At 39.7% G+C, this 23,910-nt stretch overlaps 1 protein-coding gene and 2 pseudogenes across 1 annotated transcript in view; 1 reads left to right on the top strand and 2 right to left on the bottom strand.

Annotated features, from left to right (window-relative positions):
* Window positions 1-3,472: 3,472 nt before the first annotated feature.
* The window catches only part of CCNB3 (cyclin B3), a 110,402-nt gene continuing 89,964 nt past the window's right edge, over window positions 3,473-23,910 (bottom strand). Inside the window, exons 13-14 of the transcript XR_005985679.1 lie at window positions 4,152-4,196; window positions 3,473-3,591 (exon numbers count right to left, since the gene is read on the bottom strand). The gene's annotated coding sequence lies outside the window, so the exon portion shown is untranslated. The remainder of the gene's footprint in view (window positions 3,592-4,151; window positions 4,197-23,910) is intronic.
* On the top strand, window positions 15,717-16,173 carry LOC121483004 (annotated as a pseudogene).
* On the bottom strand, window positions 18,966-19,428 carry LOC121483003 (annotated as a pseudogene).

Here is a 23,910-nt window from a genome sequence, read left to right as displayed (position 1 = left end):
ATCACAATGCCAGATTTCAGGTTGTACTACAAAGCTGTGGTCATCAAGACAGTGTGGTACTGGCACAAAAACAGACACATAGATCAATGGAACAGAATAGAGAACCCAGAAGTGGACCCTGAAATGTACGGCCATCTAATATTTGATAAAGGAGGAAAGACTATCCATTGGAAGAAAGACAGTCTCTTCAATAAATGGTGCTGGGAAAATTGGACATCCACATGCAGAAGAATGAAACTAGACCACTCTCTTTCACCATACACAAAGATAAACTCAAAATGGATGAGAGATCTAAATGTGAGACAAGATTCCATCAAAATCCTAGAGGAGAACACAGGCAACACCCTTTTTGAACTTGGCCACAGTAACTTCTTGCAAGATACATCCACAAAGGCAAAAGAAACAAAAGCAAAAATGAACTATTGGGACTTCATCAAGATAAGAAGCTTTTGCACAGCAAAGGATACAGTCAACAAAACTAAAAGACAACCTACAGAATGGGAGAGGATATTTGCAAATGACATATCAGATAAAGGGCTAGTTTCCAAAATCTATAAAGAACTTATTAAACTCAACACCAAAGAAACAAACAATCCAATCATGAAATGGGCAAAAGACATGAAGAGAAATCTCACAGAGGAAGACATGGACATGGCCAACAAGCACATGAGAAAATGCTCTGCATCACTTGCCATCAGGGAAATACAAATCAAAACCACAATGAGATATCACCTCACACCAGTGAGAATGGGGAAAATTAACAAGGCAGGAAACAACAAATGTTGGAGAGGATGCGGAGAAAAGGGAACCCTCTTACACTGTTGGTGGGAATGTGAACTGGTGCAGCCACTCTGGAAAACTGTGTGGAGGTTCCTCAAAGAGTTAAAAATAGACCTGCCCTACGACCCAGCAATTGCACTGTTGGGGATTTACCCCAAAGATTCAGATGCAATGAAACGTCGGGACACCTGCACCCCAATGTTTCTATCAGCAATGGCCACAATAGCCAAACTGTGGAAGGAGCCTCGGTGTCCATCGAAAGATGAATGGATAAAGAAGATGTGGTTTATGTATACAATGGAATATTACTCAGCAATTAGAAACGACAAATACCCACCATTTGCTTCAACGTGGATGGAACTGGAGGGTATTATGCTGAGTGAAATAAGTCAATCGGAGAAGGACAAACAGTGTATGTTCTCATTCATTTGGGGAATATGAATAATAGTGAAAGGGAATATAAAGGAAGGGAAAAGAAATGTTGGGAAATATCAGGAAGGGAGACAGAACATAAAGACTCCTAACTCGGGGAAACGAACTAGGGGTGGTGGAAGGGGAGGAGGGCGGGTGTTGGAGGGGAATGGGTGACGGGCACTGAGGTGGACACTTGACGGGATGAGCACTGGGTGTTTTTCTGTATGTTGGTAAATTAAACACCAATAAAAGTTAATTAAAAAAAAAAAACAAAAAAAACATCATAGATGATGTTAAAAATCTTTTTATGTGCTTGTCATACTTAAATCCTCTTTGGTTAAGTGTTCAAATTCTTTTCCCTGTGTTTGTAATTGTGTTTTTCATTTACTTATTGTTGGGTTTTCAGAATTCTTTATATATTCGGCATCCAAGTTTTTTGTCAGATATATGATTTACAAATATCTTTCACCAGTCCGTAGTTTGTCTTCTCATCCTCTCAAGAATATTTTTCAGAGGAAAAATGTTACATTTTTATAGAAAGAATAATTCATTTTTTTCTTCTATGGATTGCACCTTTAGTGTCATATCTAAAAATTCCTCCTCTAACTCAGTAGTTCTCAACCAGGGATAACTTTGCCCCAGGGACACTGGGCAATTGTTTAGGCACATTTTTTGTTGTCATAGCATGAGAGGGGGGTGCTACTGGTATTTAATGGATAAAGGCCAGAGAAATTGCTAAGTGTCCTACAATGCACAGGAAAATTCCCAAAACAAAGAATTATTTATCTGGCCTAAAATGTCAATAGCACTGCTGCTCAGAAAATCCAATTTAACCCCAGGTCATAAAGATTTTATGTTGAATTCTAAAGGTTTTATAGTTTTATATTTTAATTTTAGATATATAACTCACTTTGAGTTAATTTTTGTATAATGCAACATTTATTTTTTAAAAAAGATTTTATTTATTCATGAGAGACACACACACACACACACACAGAGGCAGAGACACAGGCAGAGAGGCTCCATGCAGGGAGCCCTATGTGGGACTCGATCCTGGGACTCCAGGATCATGCCCTGGACTAAAGGCAGGCACTAAACCACTGAGCCACCCAGGGATCCCCTAATGTAAGGTTTATATGAAGGTTCATTTTTTACTATGTGGATGTCTAATTGTTCTAATGCCATGTATTGAAAAGACTGCCTTTATCACTGAATTGCTTTTATACCTACAGCCATAATTGTATGGGTCTATTTCTGGACTCTCTATTCATAAATTGTTCTTTCTCTTCTTCATCATAACATACCATATTCATTACTGTAGTTTTATAGTAAGTCTTTAATATGATTCCTTATTTTTTCTCAAAATTATCTTAGCTACTCTAGGTCATTTGCCCATGTAAATTTTACAGTCAGTTTGTCTATATCTACAAGAAGAAAACCTGCTAGGACTCTGACTGGTATTGAGTTAAATTTACAGACCAATTTGAGGAGGGATATCTTTACTAAGTTGACACCTCCATTCCATAAACATGATGCCTATCAATTTATATGATTTCTTTCATCAGTAGTTTGTATTTTCCATCACATAGATTTTATAAATGTTTTAATAGATTTATACTTAAGCATTTCATTTTTAAGAGCTATTATAAATGGCATTTTAAAGCTTTAATTTCCTTGTACATTGCCAGAATATAGAACTGTGATTGATTTTTGTGTATTTATCTTGTGTTCTGTGATTTTGCTAAACAATATATTAGTTCTAGGAGGGGTATTTTTTGTAGATTCTTTGAGATTTTCTACAACATAATCATGCCATCTGCAAAAAAAGGTCAATTTTATTCCTTTCTTTCTAATCTGTATTCTTTTTACTTATTTTTCTTGTCTCATTACACTGCTTAAAATTTCCAGTATAATGTTGAATAAGACTGGTAAAAGTGAATATCTGCCTTGTTCCTAATTTTAGGAAGAACATCTTCAGTCTTTCACCATTAAGTACAATACATGTAGATTTTTGGAGATAATCATTATCAGGTTGAGAAAGTTTACATCTATTCTTAGTTTATTGGTCATTTTTATCATGGATGTTAAATTTTTAACACAACACATTTACATCAATGGACAGATTGTTTAAACAGAAAATGAAATAATGGCTTTGAATGACACATGGGGACAAATGGACTTAACAGATATATTAAGAACATTCCAAAAATAAAAAAGAACATTCCATCCTAAAACAGCAGAATATATTCTTTTCAAGGGTATATAGAACATTCTCCAGAACAGATCACATATTAGGGCACAAAACAGGCCTCTACAAATTCAAGAAAATCAAAGTCATACCATGCATCTTTTCTGACCACAATGCTATGAAACTGGAAGCCAACCACAGGAAAACATCTGGAAAGATAACAAATGCATGGGGGTTAAATGACATGATACTAAACTGGGATATCAATGAAAAATTTTAAAATACATGGAAGCAAATAAGACAACACAGTTATCCAAAATCTTTAGGATTCAGCAAAAGTGGTTCGAAGAAGGAAATGTATAGCAATACAGGCCAACCTCGAAAAGCAAGAAATATCTCAAACAACCTAACCTTACACATAAAGAAGCTAGGCGACGAACAACAAATATAGCCTAGAGCCACCAGAAGGAAGGAAATGATAAAGATTAGAGCAAAAATACATGATATAGAAGCTAAAAATAACCCAAAAGAACAAATCAATGAAACCAGATGTGGTTCTATGAAAAAATTAATAAAACTGATAAACCTCTTGCCAGACATATCAAAAAGAAAAGAGAAAGGACCCAAAAAATCACAAATGAGAGAGAAGAAATGACAACCGACACCACAGAAATACAAGCAATCATAGGAGAGTATTATGAAAAACTATATGCCAACAGATTGGGCAACCTTAAAGAAACGGATAAATTCAGAGAAACATATAACTTACCAAAACCGAAACAGGAAAAATAGAAAATTTGAACAGGCCAATAACCTGCAAAGCAATTGAATCAATAATCAAAAATTTCCCCACAAAGAAAAGTCCAGTTCACCTGGCTTCACAGGCAAATTGTAGCAAACATTTAAAGAGTTAATAGCTATTCTTCTCAAACTATTTCAAAAAATAAAAAAGGAAGGAAAAGTCTAAAATAATTCCAGGAGGCCAGCACTAAACCTGATACCAAAACCAGATAAAACCTCCATTAAAAAAAAGAGCTACAGGGCAATATCTCTGATCAACAGACTCTTCACTACAGAAATAAATTGATAGTTACCAGAAGGAAGGTGGGTGGGTGAATGGGTTAAATAGGTGACAGGTACAAGGTAGTGTATGGAATTGTTGAATCACTATACTACACACCTGAAACTAATATTTCACTGTATGTTAACTAAGTGGGATTTAAATTAAAACTTTTAAAAAAGACTTATTTTGTGACCTAGGATATGGTCTGTCTTGGTGAATGTTCCATGTGCACTTGACAAGAGTGTGTATTCCTACTGTTCTTGTGTGTAGTATTTTATAAATGTCAGTTGCAGTCAGTGGATTGACGGTGTTCCAATATCCTTTCTGATTTTGTCTGCTATTTTCCATCAATTACTGAAGCTGAAATTGTAGACTTGTCTGTTCTTTCAGCTATGTCAATTTTTGCCTCTTGTATTTTGAACTTATTAAGAGTAAACATAGTTTGGATTACTATATATTCTCATGAATTGACATTTGTATTCATATATAATATTCCTGTTTAATTATGCATAATTAATTGACAATTTCCTTTCTCTGAAGTCAATTTTGATGTTATATTAACATCATTCAAATTTCTTTTGATTAGTTTCGAATGGTATCTGTTTTCATTCGTTTGCTTTTAACCTATCCATGTAATTATTTTTGAAGTTAGTTTCTGTCATTGGCATATGGTTGGGTCTTTTTTTTAATATTCTATTTATTCATGAGAGAGAGAGAGAGAGGCACAGGCAGAGGGAGAAGCAGACTCCATGCAGGGGGCCTGACATGGGACTCGATCTATCCTGGGTCTCCAGGATCAGGCCCTGGGCTGAAAGCAGTGCTAAACCGCTGAGCCACCCGGGATGCCCCACAATCTGTCTTTTAAGTGATATGTTTAGACCAGTTAGTATAATTATTGATATGACTGGATCATGATTTGCCATTTTACTATTTTTCTGTTTGGTCTCTCTGGTATTATTCCTGATTCCCTTTTCCAGTCTTTTAGATTTGAACATTTTTAAGTATCTAATTTTAATACATCTATTATGATGCTGACATCTCTTTGTATAACTTCTAGTAGTTGCTCTGAGATTACAAAATACCTACCTTTCAAAGTCTATTTACAATCAACATTTTACCAATTCAATTGCAGTATAAATTCCTTACCAGCATATTGGGCCCTCTACCCTCTCCACTTTATGCTATCATTGTCTTATGTATTACATCTACATATAATGAAAATCACTTCAGAAAATATTGTATTACATTCGGTAAAAACTCAAAAGAAGAAAAATAGTCTATTACATTTACCCAGGTATTTACTTCTGTTTTTTTCATTCCCAATGTTCAAATTTCCCTTTTGGTAAAATGTCATTTCTATAGGAAGAAAGTCCTTTTTACCAATTCTTTTTCAGCCTGTCTGCTTACAGTGAATTTACTTAGTTTTCCTTCATCTGAATTGTATTTTAAATTTTATCTTCATCCCTAAAGGATATTTTTTGTTGGATATTGAATTATGGGCTGACAAATCTTTCGATACTTGAAAATTTTCATGTTGCTTCCTTCTCATCTAGAATTTCTGATAATAAATCTGCAGCCATTCAAATCATTGTTCCCCTATATACAATGCATTTTTTTCTCTCTGGATGCTTTCAAGATTCTTTTGTCTTATTTTTCATCAATTTAATCATGATGTATCTATCTATGGATTTCTTATGGTTTATCCTGGTTGGAATTTACTCATTTTCTTGAATTTGTTTGTTGGTGTCTTTCAACAAAATTCTCAATTTTTCAGCCACTATTTCTTCAAAGACTCTTTCAGCACTTCTGTCTTTCTCCTCTATCTGAAACTCCAATGGCACAACTGATAGACCTGTTATTAAACTGTTTCACAAGTCTTGGAGGCTAATCTTTTTTTTTTTTTTTTGCTCTGTTGTGTATATTGCACAATCTTTATCTATCTTCAAGTTTACTGTCTTCTAACATCTCACTTGCGAATTTTGTCTACCCATGAGGTTTTTAAAATTTGTTATTCTTTTTTTTAATTCTAAAGTTTCCACTTGATTTCTACTCCTTTATATCTTCTCTTTATTGGATGAGGCTTTGTAATTTTTTGGTATGTGTTTTATTGGAATTCTATTTGCCAACATATAGCATAATACCCAGTGCTCATCTCATCAAGTGCCCTCCTCAGTGTCCATCACCCAGTCACCCATCCCACTGCCCAACCGCCCTTGCACTAGCCATGTTGGTTTCCCAGAGTTAGGTGTCAGTCATGTTCTGTCACACTCACTGATATTTCCCACATATTTTCTCTCCTTTCCACTTTATACCCTTTCACTATTTTCACTATTTTTTATGTTCCCCAAATGAATGAGACAATATAATGTTTGTCCTTTTCCGATTGACTTACTTCACTCAGTGTAATACCCTCCAGTTCCATCCACGTTGAAGGAAATGGTGGGTATTTGTCGTTTCTAATGGCTGAGTAATATTCCATTGTATACATACACCACATCTTCTTTATCCATTCATCTTTCGATGGACACCGAGGCTCCTGCCACAGTTTGGCTATTGTGGGCATTGCTGCTAGAAAAATCGGGTTGCAGGGATCCTGCCGTTTCACTGCATCTTTATGTTTAGAGCAAATCGCCAGAAGTGCAACCGCTGGGTCATAGGGCAGTTCTATTTTTAACTGGTTGAGGAACCTCCACGCCGTTTTCCAGAGTGGCTGCCTCAGTTCACATTCCGACCAACAGTGCAAGAGGGTTCCCCTTTCTCCACATCTGCTCCAACGTTTGTTGTTTCCTATCTTGTTAATGTTCACCATTGGCACTGGTGTGAAGTGGTATCTCATTGTAGTTTTGATTTGGATTTCCCTGATGCCAAGGGATGCGTAGCATTTTCTCACGTGCCTGTTGGCCATGTCTATGTCTTCCTGGTGAAATTTCCGTTCATGTCTTTAGCCCATTTCATGATTGGATTTTTTTTCTTGGGTGTTCAGTTTCATACGTTCTTTATAGATCTCGGATACTAGCCCTTTATCTGATAGGTCATTTGCAAATATCTTCTCCCTTTCTGAAGGTTGTCTTTTACTTTTCTTGACTGAGTCTTTTACTGTACAAAAGCTTCTTATCTGGATGAAGTCCCAATAGTTCATTTTTGCTTTTGTTTCCCTTGCATTCATACATGTATCTTGCAAGATGTTGCTGTGGGCAAGTTCAAAATGGGTGTTGCCTGTGTTCTCCTCTAGGATTTTGATGCATTCTTGTCTCACATTTAGATCCTTCATCCATTTTTAGTTTATCTTTGTGTATGGTGTAAGACAATGGTCTAGTTTCATTCTTCTGCACGTGGCTGTCCAATTTTCCCAGCACCATTTATTGAAGAGACTGTCCTTTTTCCAGTGGACAGTCTTCCCTGCTTTGTCGAATATTACTTTGCCATAGAGTTGAGGGTCCATTTATGGGTTCTGTATTCTGTTCCATTGATCTATGTGTCTGCTTTAGTGCCAGTACGACACTGTTTTGATGATGACAGCTTTGTAGTACAACCTGAAATCTGGCATTGTGATGCCCCTGGCTCTGGTTTTCTTTTTCAATATTCCCCAGGCTATTTGGGGTCTTTTCTGATTCCACACAAATTTTAAGATGATTTGTTCCAACTCTCTGAAGAAAGTCCATGGTATTTTGATAGTGATTGCATAAAATGGGTAAATTACCCTGGGCAACATTGACATTTTCACAATATTAATTCTTCCAATCCATGATCATGGAATATTTTTCCATCTCTTTGTGTCTTCCTCCATTTCTTTCAGAAGTGTTCTGTATTTTTTAAGGTATAGATCCTTTACCTCTTTGGTTAGGTTTATTCTTAGGTATCTTATGCTTTTGGGTGCAATTGTAAAAGGCATTAATTCCTTAATTTCTCTTTCTTCAGTCTGATTGTTAGTGTATAGAAATGCGACTGATTTCTGGGCATTGATTTTGTATCCTGCCACACTGCCAAATTGCTGTATGAGTTCTAGCAATCTTGGGGTGGAGTCTTTTGGGTTTTCTATGTACAGTATCATGTCATCTGCAGAGAGGGAGAGTTTGACTTCTTCTTTGCCAATTTGAATGACTTTTATTTCTTTTTGTTGCCTGATTGCTGAGGATAGGACTTCTAGCCCTATGTTGAATAGTAGTGGTGAGAGTGGACATCCCTGTCGTGTTCCTGATCTTAGGGGAAAGGCTCCCAGTGTCTCCCCATTGAGAATGATATTTGCTGTGGGTTTTTTGTAGATGGCTTTTAATATGCTGAGGAATGTTCCCGCTATCCCTACAGTCTAAAGAGTTTTGATTAGGAATGGATGCTGTCTTTGTCAAATGCTTTCTCTTTATCTATTGAGAGGATCATATGGTTCCTGTTTTTTCTCTTGCTGATATGATGAATCACATTGTTTTACGAGTGTTGAACCAGCCCTGTATCCCTGGGATAAATCTCACTTGGTCATGGTGAATAATCTTCTGAATGTACTGTTGGATCCTATTGGCTAGTATCTTGTTGAGAATTTTTGCATCCATGTTCATCAGGGATATTGGTCTATAATTCTCCTTTATGGTGGGGTCTTTGTCTGGCTTTGGAATTAAGGTGATGTTGGCCTCATAGAACGAGTTTGGAAGTATACCATCCCTTTCTATCTTTCAGAACAGCTTTAGTAGAATAGGTAATGTTTCTTCTTTAAACGTTTGATAGAATTCCCCTGGGAAGCCATCTGGCCCTGGACTTTTGTGTCTTGGGAGGTTTTCCATGACTGCTTCAATTTCCTTCCTGGTTAGTGGCCTGTTCAGGTTTGCTATTTCTTCCTGTTGCAATTTTGGCAGTTTGTCGTCTTCCAGAAATGTGTCCATTTCTTCTAGATTGCTTAATTTACTGGCATATAGCTGCTCATAATGTTTTTAAAATCGTTTGTATTTCCTTGGTATTGGTTGTGATCTCTCCTTTTACATTGGTGATTTTAGTAATTTGAGTCTTTTCTCTTTTTTTTCTTTTTTTTAAATAAGGCTGGCTAATGGTTTATCTATCTTATTAATTCTTTCAAAGAACCAACTCCTGGTTTTGTTGATCTGTTCTACAGTTCTTCTGGTCTCTATCTCATTGAGTTCTGCCCAAATCTTTATTAACTTTCTCCTTCTGCTTGGTGTAGGTTTTATTTGCTGTTCTTTCTCCAGTTCCTTTAGGTGCAAGGTTAGCATGTGTATTTGAGTTTTCTCCAATTTTTTGAAGGATGCTTATATTGCAATGTATTTCCCTCATAGGACTGCTTTTGCTGTATTCCAAAGACTTTGGACAGTTGTACCTTTATTCTCATTAGTTTCCAGGAATCTTTCTAATTCTTCTCTAATTTCCTGGTTGACCCTTTCTTCTTTTAGCTGGATGCTCTTTAACCTACACGTGTTTGAGTTTATTTCAAATTTCTTATTATACTTGAGTTCAAGTTTCAAAGTATTATGGCCCGAAAATATGCAAGGACAATCCTAATCTTTTGGTATCGGTTGAGACCTGATTTGTGACCCAGTATGTGGTGTATTCTGGAGAAAGTTCCTTGTACACCTGAGAAGAATGTGTATTCAGTTGCGTTTGGATGTAAAGTTTTGTAAATATCTGTGAAATCCATCTGGCCCAGTGTATCATTTAAAGCTCTTGTTTCTTTGGAGATGTTGTGCTTAGAAGGTCTGTCATTTGCTGAATGTGCCGTGTTGAAGTCTCCCAGTATCAGTGTATTATTATCTAAGTATGTCTTTACTTTGGTTATTAATTGATTGATATACTTGGCAGCTCCCACATTAGGGGCATAAATATTCATGATTGTTAGGTCCTCTTGTTGGATAGATCCTTTAAGTATGATATAGTGTCCCTCTTTATCTCTAATTATAGTCTTTGCGATAACCTTTAATTTATCTGATATGAGGATTGCTACCCCTGCTTTCTTTTGAGGACCATTTGAATGGTAAATGGTTCTCCATCCTTTCATCTTCAGGCTGGAGGTGTCCTTATGTCTAAAATGAGTCTCTTGTAGACTGCAAATAGATGGGTCTTACTTTTTTATCCAGTCTGAAACCCTGTGTCTTTTGTTGTGATCATTAAGCCCATTCATGTTCAGAGTTAGTATTGAAAGATATGAATTTAGTGTCATCATAATACCTATTCAGTCCCTGATTTTGTGGGTTATTTCTTTGGGCTTTCTCTTTCTTTTACGGGTGCCCCCTTAATATTTCTTGCAGAGCTGGTTTGGTGGTCAGTTTCTGTCTGTCTTGGAAGCTCTTTATCTCTCCTTCTATTCTGAATGAGAACCTTGCTGGATAAAGTATTCTTGGCTGCATATTCTCATTTAAGACCTGAATATATCTTGCCAGCCCTTCCTGGCCTGCCAGGTCTCTGTGGAGAGGTCTGCTGTTAATGTAATATTTCTCCCCATATAAGTTCGGGATCTCTTGTCTCCTGCTGCTTTTAGGATTTTCTCTTTATCTTTGGAATTTGCAATTTTCACGATTAAATGTCGAGGTGTTGTTGGTTTTTATTGGTTTTAGGGAGGGATCTCTCTACCTCCTGGATCTGAATGCCTGTTTCCGTCCCCAAATTAGGGAAGTTCTCAGGTATGATTTGTTCAAATATGCTTTCTGGTCCTCTGTCCCTTTTAGCGCCCTCTGGAACCCCAATTATATGCAGATTTTTTTCCTTCTAAGGCTGTCATTTATTTCCCTTAACCTTTTCTCATGATCTTTTGTTTTTCATTTTTCCTCAGCTTCCTTCCTTGCCATCAACTTGTCTTCTACATCACTCACTCTTTCTTGTACCTCATTAACCCTCATCATTAGGACCTTCAGTTTGGAGTGCATCTCATTTGATTGATTTTTAATTTCGGCCTGATTACATCTAAATTCTGCAGTCGTGATGTCTCTTGAATCCTTTATGCTTTTTTCTAGAGCCACCAGTAGCTTTGTAATTGTGCTTCTGAATTGGCTTTCTGACATCAAATTGTAATCCAAATTCTATAACTCTGTGGGTGAGAGTATTGTTTTTGATTCTTTGTGGCAAGTTATTCTTTCTAGTCATTTTGCTCAATGCAGACTGGCTAAAAAACTAGTTGTACTCAAAAAAAAAAAAAAAGGAAGACAAAAAAAAAAAGAAGGGAAAAAGCAGGGGTATCCTCTGTTTCTATATACTGTACTTCCCTCGAGTTTTCCAGCACTGTGTGGTCAAGAACTTGCTCTTCCCCTATCTTTCCAGCTGGTCTTATGGGGGAGGGCCCTGCTGTGCTGATTCTCAGGTGTGTGCACCTCGGGGAGCTGCCCTGCCTACTGCCAGGTGCACAGCTCACTGGGAGCTGTTTATCCTGTGAGACCCCTGCCCCCCCCCCACCCGCTCAGTCCCAGGCACAGGGTGACACCAGGAGGAAGAACAACACTGGCGTCAGCCAGCCTTCCAGCTCTGGAGTCAGCTCCTGCAGTAACTACTACAGTCTCCCAGTCCACACTGGCCTGGATGCTCCCGGGCGCGGGTGTGCTGGTCTGCACAGTTTGGGGGTGCCCGGCGACAGGAGCTCCTTGCTATCCTGGGCCCTCCTCTCCTCTGCCTGTCCCGGGGGAGCACAGAATCCTGGGCTATCTCCCCCAGCGCCCTGAGATCTGGGGCCTGTGCTGCTGGAATCGTGCTCCTTGGGGCCGTGGCTCCCAAAGGCAGCAGGGCGCAGCCCCCTCTGTCTGGAGCCCCGGCCTGACCCACTGGCTTCTCCCCAAATCCCCACGGGGTGTGCGCTCCAGCCCTTTACCAAGCTCTGCCCACAGTCTGTGGCGCGCTGTCCCCTGGGGTGCACTTCCTCTATTTAGTGAATGCAGGAAACTGGAGGCTCCACTGCCCCTCCTGTGATCCTGCCCGACGTCCCTGCTAAGTACCTTTCCGTCTGGGAAGAATCCGGTACGGATTTTTAAAGTTCCTGCTTCTCCGGGCCTTGGCTTTCCTGTCCTGGGAGGCTCTAGCCCCCTGGCCTTAGCCCGGCCCTTCGCAGGGCCCCTCCCCCACTGGATTCTTTTTTATTTTTTTTCCCGCCTTCCTACCTTCTTGGAAGCGCAAACTCTTCTCTCTTTAGCATTCTAGCTGTTCTCTCTTTAAATCTCAGGTGAAATTCTTAGGTTTTCAGGATGATTTGAAAGTTATATAGGTAAGTTGGTGGGGCCAGGTGACTTGGGGACCCTACTCTTCCACCCCCTTGGCCTGCCCCTCCGAGTCTTTGTATTTTAATATTTGTTCCAAGGGTGTTTGCAATTGTTTGTTTTTTAATAGTAGCTGATTTAAAGTCTTTGTCAGATAATTGCAATATTCATCTCCTCTTGTAATTGATATCTGTTGTCTTTGCCATGTAAGTGAGATACACACGGTTCTTTGTATGCCTGTTAATTCCAGAGTGTTTCCTGGATATTTTGACTATGACATTATAAAACCCTAGGACTTGCTTAAATTGTATGGAAAAACATGTGTTTTCCTTAGCAGTCAATCTGATTAGGTTCATGCCACACATTCCCACTAGCCTTCTGTGGGCTCATGGTCCAATGTCAGTTAAGTTTTCAAAACTTTTGCAGTGTTCTTCAGCTTTGCCTAGGGTATGTGTGTCACTACGTGGTCGGTCAACTCAGTTCTCAAATTCTTTGGTATGCTAATTAGGATCTGATCAATTTATACACAGGATAGTGGCACATACCCAGAAGCTCATAAATAAAGAACAATAAAAACTTTGAGGGGCATGTTGGTGGCTCAGTCAGTTAAGCATCCAACTCTTGATTTCAGCCCAGTTCTTGATCTCAGGGTCCTGGGTGATTGCGCCCTGCATTGGGCTCTATGCTCAGTGTGGAGCCTGGGATTCTCAATCTCTCTCTCCCTCTGCCCCTCCCCCCACTCATGCTCTTTCTCTAAAATAAATACAATATTTTTAAAAAATAAAAGACAGAGGAACCCGGGTGGCTCAGTGTTTGAGGGTCTGCCTTCGGCTCACGGAATGATCCCGGGGTCCTGGGATGGAGTCCCACATCAGGCTCCCTAAGGGGAGCCTACTTCTCCCTCTCCCTGTGTCTCTGCCTCTCTCTGTGTGACTCTCATGAAAAAATAAATAAAATCTTTTTTAAAAAATTATTTGCAAAGAAAAAAAGGAAAGTTGTTTGAAAATCTCTAAAAAAAAAAAAAAAAACTTTGAGGTCACCTTCCTGAGCACAACCTCTCCCCAGTACTATCCAATTCTTGGGACTTTCTTTCAGTCTTGTGGTCAGAAACTGTTCACTTCTGCAATTGTGCCACCTCTGAAGACAAACAGTGGAAGGACAGAGATATTAAAAAGCAACAGTGTGTGGCTCTACTCACTGTGGCCACAGCTGCATCAAATAATAATTAAGGGTCATCTCTCTAAGACTATTGGTTCCTGAAGGTACCCATTGCAAGTATAATTGCTGTCACTGCATAGTTGCCTAGGGATTGGGATGTGAGAAAAGACATAAATAAGGAAAAACATGGGGGATTTCTGCCCCCTCATTTTCTAAGCCAGAACTAGAGAATTCTCTTGGAGTTCTCTGTATTATAGTGCTCACTTCCAGGTTTTCAGCTCCTTAAGTTCAGATTGGAGAGTCTGAGAGCAGAAAAAGTAGAAATTCTCCACTGGTTTGCTGGTTCCTCAAACTTTGATCTTCTCCAATCTGCCTTAAGCTGCTTACTTTTCAGAATTCTCAAATAGCTGTGCCATGCACTCTATCCAGATTTTATGATTGCGTTCACTGAGAGACAAAGAGTAGCAGTCACATAACCATGTTACCCAGAACTATAATCAAGAATTGAATTTTAAATAAATCATTCTGGTCATTGTATGGGAGGGTGAATTTGAAGGGAGTAAAACTAAAGATAGGCAGACCAGTTAGAAAAGTCCCATAAGTAACCCAAGCAAAAGATAAGATCTCAAACCTGGGCAGTGGTAGTAGACATTATAATGAAAATGCCAATTCAAGAAATAGTTAGGAGATAAAGTTGGCAAGGCTTAATAAGGTCATCTTTTTTGTAAGGCCATAATCAAAACATGTAAGCATAAGCAAGAAATTGAAAGTGATCAAGACTGATGGCTCTATTAAAAAATACTTAGGAATAAATATAACAATAGAAATATAAGATAAAAAAAAGACCATACTATGATAACTATAAAATATTGTTGAAAAAAATTAAAGACCTAAATAAAAGACATACCATGTTATAATTAAATCCCTAACAGGTTGTTGTTTTGTTTTGTTTTTCATAATGCAATTGTCTGACTTAAACACATTGCTAGTCCCCCCACCCCCTCCATCTCTCCTTGGTGGATTTTGATAACTGATCATTTGGGCTAATTTTTTCTCTTCCCTGTTTTTTATCTCTTCCCATACTTTAAATTCTTGCTTTTAGGTTTTAAATTCACCAATAAGGAATGAGCCCACAAAACCCTAGGTTCCTCCCCTCAAGCTCAACAGAAGCAGAACCCTAGTCCGGGGTGTGCAAGCACTCTCTTTCCTTCTCTCTCTTCCCCCACCATTACTAGATCTTGCTGTGTGCCTCTACATGGGCTATGTAATTTCTAGAACTTGTAAGTAATAACCCTTGTCTCAGAATTTCCTGATCGTTACTGCTAAGGGCATCTTGCAATCATAGTAAGAACCACAGAGATCAGAGCTGGTCCAGCCACAACACAGGTTATCAACAGGCTGAGACTGGCACAAAATATGTTTTTATAGATATAATATGATTAAGATGGCAATACTCCTTAAATTGGCCTACAAATTGAATGCAATTGCTATGAAAATCCCAGCTTTCTTTTCAGAAATTGACAAGCTGATGTGAAAACTCATTTAGAAATGCATAGCCAAAATAATCTTGAAATAGAGAAGCAAAGTGGGAGAACTCACAATTTCCTGATTTCAAAACTTACTAGAAAGCTATAATAATCAAGATGGTGTGGTACTGGCATAAGGATAAACATATAGGTAAACAGAATAGAATTGAGAACCCAAAAATAAGCTCTCACATTTATAGTCCATTAGTCTTCAACAAGGGTGCGAAGATAGTTAAATCAAATTAAATCAAACAACAGTGCTAGAGCAACTGAATATCCACAAGAAAATGAAGTTGGACACCTACATATCACCATATATAAAAATTAATTTAAAATAGATTAAGACTTGACTCGTGCGTGAGGCGAGTGGAGCCAGAGTCAGAGATCAGAGGCCGAACTCGGGATCTGACAAGATGGCCGTGCTGCCCTGCAGGATAATCAAGGAAACCCAGCGTTTGCTGGCAGAACAAGCTCCTGGCATTAAAGCAGAACCAGATGAGAGCAATGCCCATTATTTTCTTGTGGTCATTGCAGGCCCCTAGGATTCCCCCCTTGAGGGAGGGACTTTTAAACAAACTATTCCTTCCAGAAGAATACCTGATGGCAGCCCCTCAAGTACGTTTCATGACCAAAATTTATCATCCTAACGTAGACAAGTTGGGAAGAATATGTTTAGATATTTTGATAGATAAGTGGTCCCCAGCACTGCAGATCTGCACAGTTCTGCTATCGATCCAGGCTTTGTTAAGTGCTCCCAATCCAGATGATCCATTAGCAAATGATGTAGCGGGGCAATGGAAGACCAAAGAAGCCCAAGCCTTAGAAACAGCTTGAGCATGGACTAGGCTATATGCCGTGAATAATATTTAAAATTAATCCAATCATCAAGTGTGCATCGCTTCTCCTGTTCTGCCAAGACTTCTTCCTTTTTTGTTTGCATTTAATAGACACAGTCTTAGAAACATTACAGAATAAAAGCTCAGACATCTTCAGTCCTTTGGTGATTAAATGCACATTAGCGGGCAGCCAAGGTAGCTCAGCGGTTTAGCGCCACCTCCAGCCCAGGGCCTGATCCTGGAGACCCCGAATCAAGTCCCTCGTCGGCTCCCTGCAAGGAGCCTGCTTCTCCCTCTGCCTGTGTTTCTGACTCTCTCTCTCTCTCTCTGTCTCTCATGAATAAATGAACAGAATCTTAAAAAAATAAATAAATGCACATTAGCAAATCTATGTCTTGTCCTGATTCACTGTTGTAAAGCATGAGTAGAGGCTAGAAGTACCATCTGGATTGTTGTGAAACGTTTAAAAGCAGTGGCCTCTCTGCTTTTATTCATTTCGCCCATCATGGTTTAAGTATAAAGCACTGGGAATGAAGGTAGTTGTCAGGGTCAGCTGCAGAGGTATGGGTGTTTTTTTTTTTTTTGAGGGGGAGTGGTAGTTTTAATTTTATGGGCTTCTTTCCCCCTTTTAATTGGTCATCTAATTGCATCAGTTAAAAGCAGCTAACCAGTTCTTTAGAATATGCTCTCTAGCCAAGTCTAAATTTATTTAGATGCTGTAGATGGACAAGCTTGTTTGTTTGAACCAAACTGGGAAAAGTAAACAAACATCACAGTCCTCACTAATAACATCGTGACTTTGCTGTCAAGTGTAGAATCCTTCCTTCAAGAAAAAGCTTGTGACCATTTTGTATGGCTTGTCTGGAAACTTATGTAAATCTTATGTTTTAGTAAAATATTTTTTGTTATTCTAAAAAATAAAAATAAATAAAATAGATTAAGACTTAAATGAAAGAGTTAAACTATAAAACTCCTAGACAAAATCATGTGGATAAATCTTCATGACCTTGAACTAGGCAATGTTTATTAAGATGTGACACAAAAGCAAAAATATCCCCAAAATGGATAAATTTGACTTTATCAAAATTAAAAACTCCTATGTTACAAATAGCACTATCAAGATTGTCTTGTGAAAAGACAATCCATAGAATCAGAGAAAATATTTGCAAATCATATCTATGATCCAGAATATATGAAGAATTCTTACCATTCAGTAATAAAGACACAAATAATTAAAGATGTGCAAAGAATGTGAACAGACATTTCTCCAAAGAAGATAAACAAATGGCAAATAAGCACATGAAAAAAAACTGCTAGACATTATTCGCCATCAAGGAAATTGAAATCAAAACCATAGTAAGATACTACACTTCACACCCACGAGGATGGCTATAATTAAAAAAACAGATAATACCAAGTGTTGGAAAGAATGTTGAGAAATTAGAACCTTCATACACTGCTCATAGGGATGTAAAATAGCACATAATCCAGCAATTCCACTCCTAAGTATATAAACAAAAACATATGTCCACACAAAACCTTGTTCATGAATACTCATAGCACATGTCATCAGCAGAGAGGGAGAGTTCGACTTCTTCTTTGCCAATTTGAATGCCTTTTATTTCTTTTTGTTGCCTGATTGCTGAGGCGAGGACTTCCAGTACTACGTTGAATAGCAGTGGTGAGAGTGGACATCCCTGTCGTGTTCCTGATCTTAGGGGAAAGGTCCCAGTATTTCCCCATTGAGAATGATATTTGTTGTGGGCTTTTCGTAGATGGCTTTTAAGATGCTGAGGAATGTTCCCTTTATCCCTACAGTCTGAAGAGTTCTGATCAGGAACGGATGCTGTATTTTGTCAAATGCTTTCTCTGCATCTATTGAGAGGATCACATGATTCTTGTTTTTTCTCCTGTTGATATGATAAATCACATTGATTGCTTTACCAGTGTTGAACCAGCCTTGTGTCCCGGGGATAAATCCCACTTGGTCGTAGTGAATAATCTTTTGTGTGTGTGTGTGTGTTTCAACTTTTTAATCAACTCCGTGAAGAACATCCTAAAATGCTAAATGAGACAACAGATCTTTTTTCTTCCAGTACTAAAAATACATTCACAAATATTTTTAAGAAACTTCTGTATACTCAGGGTGGTAACCTTGAATTAAAAAAAAAAAGAAGGGATCCCTGGGTGGCGCAGCGGTTGGGTGCCTGCCTTTGGCCCAGGGCGCGATCCTGGAGACCCGGGATCGAATCCCACATCGGGCTCCCGGTGCATGGAGCCTGCTTCTCCCTCTGCCTGTGTCTCTGCCTCTCTCTCTCTCTCTCTGTGACTATCATAAATAAATAAAATTTAGAGAAAAAAAAAAAAGAAAACGGCCTCTAATCATGTCAATGATTTCTTGTATTAGCATTTGGAAATTGCTTCCTAATGATGATAAAAGCCTAATCACATCAGGCTTTTAAATCTCCCTAAATGCACATTATTTGTTTTTAAAGCAGTCTGAACTTTTTTTTTTTTTTTAGTCACAATCAGTAATCCTGAGAGCCCAAACTGAAAAACAGGTAGGGGAAAAATACCCAGCATCTGCAATGTCCCAGGATTAGTATTTAAATGGGAGAAAATTTTAGAAATCACATGGAGTGTTCTCTAAAATGTCTCTATAACAAACTACTTCTGGAGCTCAGTTAAAAAATAGAACTTGATGTACTAGAACAGATGTGTCAGTGCAGCTCCAAAAATCTTTAATAAATACAGCCATTTGGAAGGATGATCTTGGATCAGAAGTTTTATTCCTTGTGTATCTACTTTAGGTGCACATGCCTCATCTCAGTTGTCATAATTGTCTCTGTAATTTCTTCCTGAGTGGCGGCCATAACTGCCCTGGCTTCTGCCTCCATAGTCTCTGGACCTTCCATATCAATATCCTCCAGGTCGACTGTCATATCTGCCACTCCCATAGCCCTGGTCCCCACCACCTCTAGAGTAGCTGCGACCACGCCCATGGGCCCTAAAAGCACACCCTCTAGTTCCCCTGGCCGACTTGCCCGCGTGATCCACACGGATCTGGCGACCATCCAGAGACTCTCCATTCATGGGTCTCATGGCATCTGAGGCATGCTCTGGATTGGTGAAGGTGATGAAACAAACCCCGGGATCGCTGAGTCTCCCGGTCCTTGACAACAACCACCTCAGAGATAGGACCAAAGCTGCTGAAGTGGTCTCACAAAGCCTGCTCATTGGTGTTGAAGTTCAGCCCTCCCAAGAAGAGCATCCCTTCTTCAGAGGACATGGCAGTGAACTCGAGTACTGCAAATCAAGCAAAAAGCTCAGAACAGCAACCAACGAGAAGCAGCGAGACTGGGGGTGAATAAGCTTGTTAATGTACTGTTGGATCCTATTGGCTAGTATCTTCTTAATACTTGAAATCTTTGAAGGATTTCAAACACGTGGAGGTTAAGGACCAACCAGCTAAGAGATGAAAGGGTCAACCAGGAAATTAGAGAAGAATTAAAAAGATTCATGCGGGGATCCCTGGGTGGTGCAGCGGTTTTGGCGCCTGCCTTTGACCCAGGGTGCGATCCTGGAGACCCGGGATCGAATCCCATGTCGGGCTCCTGGTGCATGGAGCCTGCTTCTCCCTCTGCCTATGTCTCTGCCTCTCTCTCTTCCTTTCTCTCTCTCTCTCTCTCTCTCTCTCTCTCTCATAAATAAAAAATAAAAATTTAAAAAAATAATAAAAAAAAGATTCATGGAAACTACTGAAAATGAAGATACAACCATTCAAAATCTATGGGATACAGCAAAAGCAGTCCTAAAAGGGAAATACATCACAATACAAGTATCCCTCCAAAAACTGGAAAGAACTCAAATACCAAAGCTAACCTTACACCTAAAGGAGCTAGAGAAAAAACAGCAAATAGATCCTACACCCAACAGAAGACAGTTAATAAAGATTTGAGCAGAACTCAACGAAAGAGACCAGAAGAACTGTGGAACAGATCAACAGAACCAGGAGTTGGTTCTTTGAAAGAATTAATAAGATAGATAAACCATTAGCCAACCTTATTAAAAAGAAGAGAGAGAAGACTCAAATTAGTAAAATCATGAATGAGAAAGGAGAGAGAACCACCAACACCAAGGAAATGCAAACAATTTTAAAAACATACTATGAGCACCTATATGCCAATAATTTAGGCAATCTAAAAGAAATAGATACATTTCTGGAAAACCACAAACTACCAAAACTGGAACAAGAAGAAATAGAAAATCTGAACTGGCCGATAACCAGGGACGAAATTGAAGCAGTCATCAAAAACCTCCTGAGACACAAAAGTCCAGAGCCAGATGGCTTCCCAGGGGAATTCTATCAAACATTTAAAGAAACAATACCTATTCTACTAAAGCTATTCTGATAGATACAAAGGCATGGAATATTTCCAAACTCATTTTATGAGGCCAGCATCACCTTAATTCCAAAACCAGACAAAGACCCCACCAAAAAGAAGAATTATAGACCAATATCCCTGATGAACACAGATGCAAAAATTCTCAACAAGATACTAGCCAATAGGATCCAACAATACATTAAGAGGATTATTCATCATGACCAAGTAGGATTTATTCCTGGGATGCAAGGCTGGTTCAACACTCATAAAGCAATCAGTGTGATTGATCATATCAACAAGAGAAAAAACAAAAACCATATGACCCTCTCAATAGATGCAGAGAAAGCATTTGACAAAATACAGCATCCATTCCTGACCAAAACTCTTCAGAGTGTAGGGATAGAGGGAATATTCCTCAGCATCTTAAAAGCCATCTATGAAAAGCCCACAGCAAATATCATTCCCAATGGGGAAACCCTGGGAGTCTCCCCTAAGATCAGGAACATGACAGGGATGTCCACTCTCACCACTGCTATTCACATAGGACTAGAAGTCCTAGCCTCACAATCAGACAACAAAAAGGAAAAAAAGGCATTCAAATTGTAAAGAAGAAGTCAAACTCTCTCTCTTCACAGATGACGTGATACTGTACTTAGAAAACCCAAGGGGGTTTAGGCAAGATGGCGGAAGAGTAGGGTCCCCAAATCATCTGTCCCCAACAAATTACCTACATAACCTTCAAATCATCCTGAAAATCTACGAATTCGGCCTGAGATTTAAAGAGTGAACAGCAGAAACACTATAGTGAGAAGAGTTCGCGCTTCTATCAAGGTAGGAAGACGGGGGAAAAAGAAATAAAGAAACAAAAGGCCTCCAAGGGGGAGGGGCCCCGCGAGGAGCCGGGCTGAGGCCAGAGAGAGTGTCCCCAGGTCAGGAGAGCCCCGTCCTGGAGGAGCAGGAGCTGCACCAACCTTCCCGGGCGGAAAGGGGCCAGCAGGGAGTTAGAGCAGGACCCAGGAGGGCGGGGATGCCCTCTGGCTCCCTGGGACACTAACAGGCACCTGCGGCGCGGGCAGGAGAGTGCCCCGAGCTCCCGAAGGGCTTCAGCGCGCACGGCGGGACCCGGAGCAGGCGGAGAGGCTCGGGCGGCGGCTCCACGGAGGGGGCTGCGGGGCGGGAGCACGAATCCAACAGCGCAGGCCCGGGAGCCCAGGGCGCCGGGACACAGCCCAGGATCCGGCCTCCCCCTGGGACAGGCAGAGACCGGGAGGGCCCAGGACAGCAAGGAGGCTCCTGCCCCGAGCTGAGCAGATCAGCAGGCCCGCCCCGGAGCCTCCAGGCCCTGCAGACGGAGAGCTCCGGAGTTACTGTGGGAGCTGATTCCAGGAATCTAGAGCTGGCCGCTGCCACTGTGGCTGTTCCTCCTGGGGCCTCATGGGGTAAACAACTCCCACTGAGCCCTGCGCCAGGCAGGGGCAGAGCAGCTCCCCCAAGTGCTAACACCTGAAAATCAGCAAACAGGCCCCTCCCCCAGAAGACCAGCTAGACGGACCAGTTCCAGGGGAACTCAAGGGACTCAAAATATACAGAATCAGAAGATACTCCCCCGTGTTTTTTTGTTTGTTTGTTTTGTTTTGTTTTGTTTTGTGTTTTTCTTTCTTTGTTTGTTTTTGATTTCTGATTGCTTCCCCAACCCCACCAGGGGTTTTTTTTCTCCTTTCTTTTTCTTTCTCCTTTTCTTCTCTCTTTTCCCTTTTTTCTTCTTTCTCATTTTTCTTTCTCTCTTTTCTTTCCTTCTCTCTCTTTTTCTCCTTTTCCCAATACAACTTGTTTTTGGCCACTCTGCACTGAGCAAAATGACTAGAAGGAAAACCTCACCTCAAAAAAAAAGAATCACAAACAGTCCTCTCTCCCACAGAGTTACAAAATCTGGATTACAATTCAATGTCAGAAAGCCAAATCAGAAGCACTATTATACAGCTACCGGTGGCTCTAAAGGACTCAAGAGACTTCATGACTGCAGAATTTAGATCCAATCAGGCAGAAATTAAAAATCAATTGAATGAGATGCAATCCAAACTAGAAGTCTTAACGACGAGGGTTAATGAGGTGGAAGAACAAGTGAGTGACATAGAAGACAAACTGATGGCAAAGAGGGAAACTGAGGAAAAAAGAGACAGAAAATTGAAAGACCATACGGATAGATTAAGGGAAATAAATGACAGCCTGAGGAAGAAAAACCTACGTTTAATTGGGGTGCCCGAGGGCGCCAAAAGGGACAGAGGGCCAGAATATGTATTTGAACAAATCCTAGCTGAAAACTTTCCTAATCTGGGAAGGGAAGCAGGCATTCAGATCCAGGAAATAGAGAGATCCCCCCCTAAAATCAATAAAAACCGCTCAACACCTCGACATTTAATAGTGAAGCTTGCAAATTCCAAAGATAAAGAGAAGATCCTTAAAGCAGCAAGAGAAAAAAAGTCCCTGACTTTTATGGGGAGGAATATTAGGGTAACAGCAGACCTCTCCACAGAGACCTGGCAGGCCAGAAAGGGCTGGCAGGATATATTCAGGGTCCTAAATGAGAAGAACATGCAACCAAGAATACTTTATCCAGCAAGGCTCTCATTCAAAATGGAAGGAAACATAAAGAGCTTCCAAGACAGGCAGGAACTGAAAGAATATGTGACCTCCAAACCAGCTCTGCAAGAAATTTTAGGGGGGACTCTTAAAATTCCCCTTTAAGGAGTTCAGTAGAACAATCCACAAAAACAATGACTGAATAGATATCATGGTGACACTAAACTCATATCTGTCAATAGTAACTCTGAACGTGAACGGGCTTAATGACCCCAATCAAAAGGCGCAGGGTTTCAGACTGGATAAAAAAGCAGGACCCATCTATTTGCTGTCTACAAGAGACTCATTTTAGACAGAAGGACACCTACAACCTGAAAATAAAAGTTTGGAGAACCATTTACCATTCAAATGGTCCTCAAAAGAAAGCAGGGGTAGCCATCCTCATATCAGATAAATTAAAATTTACCCCGAAGACTATAGTGAGAGATGAAGAGGAACACTATCTCATACTCAAAAGATATATCCAACAAGAGGACTTAACAATCCTCAATATATATGCCTCGAATGTGGGAGCTGCCAAATATTTAAACCGATTAATAACCAAAGTGAAGAAATACTTAGATAATAATACACTTATACTTGGTGACTTCAATCTAGCTCTTTCTACCCTCGATAGGTCTTCTAAGCACAACATCTCCAAAGAAATGAGAGCTTTAAATGATACACTGGACCAGATGGATTTCACAGATATCTACAGAACTTTACATCCAAACTCGACTGAATACAGATTCTTCTCAAGTGCACAT

This window comes from Vulpes lagopus, chromosome X (genome assembly GCF_018345385.1).
Source record: "Vulpes lagopus strain Blue_001 chromosome X, ASM1834538v1, whole genome shotgun sequence".
Classification (NCBI taxonomy): domain Eukaryota; kingdom Metazoa; phylum Chordata; class Mammalia; order Carnivora; family Canidae; genus Vulpes; species Vulpes lagopus.
This window is presented reverse-complemented; position numbering and strand designations above follow the sequence as displayed.